The following is a 2,260-nucleotide window of genomic DNA, read 5'->3' as shown; positions in this document are numbered from 1 at the left end:
ACTTGAAGCTGGAGTTCAACACCAGCCTGGACAACATAGCAAGACCCCATCTCTGCAAAAAAATACAAAAATTAGTTAGGGGGTGTGGTGGTGTGCACCTGTAGTCCTAACTACTCCAGAGCCTGAGATGGGAGGATTGCTTGCACCCAGGAGGTTGAGGCTGAAGTGAACCAAGACTGCACTACTGCATTCCAGCCTGGACAACAGATAGGGACCCTGTTTCTAAATAAATAAAGTAAAGTAAAGTAAAAATGCTTTGTAACTACCTGTTAACTCCTAGAACAGAAACTGCTGTCTGGACTAAGAATGAATCTGCATTCACATCACACTCTGGTGTCAATGTCAGAAGAAACTGACAACCAGCATACCCTCTTTCTCCACCAGTGATATTTACGTGGCACCTTAGGTCAGAGGTTGCAAACTGGAAGCGACTGATGGGATCAGGCCTGGGGCATGTGCTGCCTGGCTGACATAGCCTTTATAAATTTGAGCCAGCAGTTAAAACTAACATGAAGGAGGCTTGCAGCAGCGTGGGGTGGGGAGGGACTCATGCATGGGCGCACAGCCACCACACCCCACCCCCATCCCCTGCACTAGCAAGGTCCCCTGGAAAAAAAAAAAAAAAAACTAAACATGAAAACAGTGATCTAACATGAAAATGCAGACATCTCTGATTGGCAAGAGTATGGAGGAGATGGGAGGAGTGGCTGGCTGGCCCCTTTAGGATGGCATGTAATCACAAATAAACCTCAGAATCCTATTGGCAGACCACTTACACACGGCAGGCCACGCACAGGTAAATGTCTGACCTCTCCCCAGAGCCCCCCATGGTACGGTGTTGCCGGAATGCTGGCTCCGTAGGTCTTCCTGCCGACTCTCCTCTTCCCAGCGACCCCTAAGGATGATGGCATACAGCAAGGTGGAAGAGGATTTTAAGGTAGACCATAAACCCTTCAACAATATTTTTTGACCCCAAATGATTGGTTCTAAGAATTCAAGGGTCTATAGAAGCCAGTTCTTTGAAAGGGAGCAGAGCCTTCACATTAAAGAGGCATCTGTTTAATTCAGTGATTCAGTGACATCAGTGTGTTGCCAAATTGTCTTCCAATGTGGCCACTTCCCTCTAATGAGAACCTTTATTTGTGTCTAAATTGAATTAAACTTGTCTCTTGACTCAGATGATTACAGGCCACAGCACACAGAGAACCCAGGGAAGAGATTTTCGGTGTCTATCTGTAGTCTTAGAGGACCTACAGATATTTAGGATGGTGCTGGAATCCTGGAGATGGAAAGTGTTCCATTAAAAAGAGAGCCCAAGTGTGGTGGCTCACACCTGTAATCCCAGCACTTTGGGAGGCTGAGGCAGGTGGATCACCTGAGGTCAGGAGTTTGAGACCAGACTGACCAGTATGGTAAAACCATCTCTACTAAAAATATAAAAATTAGCCGGGCACCGTGGCATGCAACTGTAGTCCCAGCTACTAGGGAGGCTGAGAAAGGAGAATTGCTTGAACCTAGGAGGCGGAGGTTGCAATGAGCCAAGATGGCGCCACTGCACTCCAGCCTGGGCAGCAGAGCAAGATTCCATCTCAAAAATAAATAAATAAATAAATAAATAAATAAATAAATAAATAATAAAAAAAAGAAAGAGTGCTTGTTTCAGCAGCACGTATACTAAAATTGGAATTATACTGAGAAGACTAGCATGGCCCCTGCACAACCATGACATGCAAATTTGGGAAGTGTTCCATTAAAAATTTAAAAAAAAAAAAAAAAAAAGAAGAAAGATCCTGTTGAAGTGATGGCCCTTGCTTAAAAAAGGGGGGGAAACAGAAGAAAGAAAGTTCTATACTCTGCAAACCAATGAGCATAACATTTTGCAGACACTATTCTAGAATGGATTTTAAGGAGGAGAGGGTACTTCTGTGTCCCAAGAAGAAAAATGACTCATCACCATGACCCAGCTCGGGTTAACCAAGAACAAATCATGTCAGCACAGCCCTCACTTCCTTATTCCATGGTTTATTAGTCTAAGAAATCTAAGGAAGGAAAGAAGCAAGATAGATCCAGATAAATGGTCCAGGAAAAGGCCACTTAAATAAATTCACTTATAAAGGAAGCCAAAATTCCCTATTAAATGGTGAAAAAAGGTATTTATCAGGACTTTACTCTGGAAGATAAAACTTAAAATAATGTTAAGAAATTTTTCTTGTATTTTAAAAATATAAGAAATTATATTTATTTGAAATTATATTAATTT

General features: G+C 42.5%; 1 non-coding gene across 1 annotated transcript; it reads left to right on the top strand.

The window, feature by feature from the left end:
* The first annotated feature begins 1,650 nt into the window (after positions 1 to 1,650).
* On the top strand, positions 1,651 to 1,757 carry LOC126949425 (U6 spliceosomal RNA). The gene has a single exon (XR_007723729.1). It is a non-coding gene; the product is annotated as a U6 spliceosomal RNA (small nuclear RNA).
* The last annotated feature ends 503 nt before the right edge of the window (positions 1,758 to 2,260 follow it).

Source organism: Macaca thibetana, chromosome 2 (assembly GCF_024542745.1).
Source record: "Macaca thibetana thibetana isolate TM-01 chromosome 2, ASM2454274v1, whole genome shotgun sequence".
Classification (NCBI taxonomy): Eukaryota; Metazoa; Chordata; class Mammalia; order Primates; family Cercopithecidae; genus Macaca; species Macaca thibetana.
The sequence above is the reverse complement of the archived record's forward strand: the minus strand, read 5'-3'. Positions and strand labels throughout refer to the sequence as shown.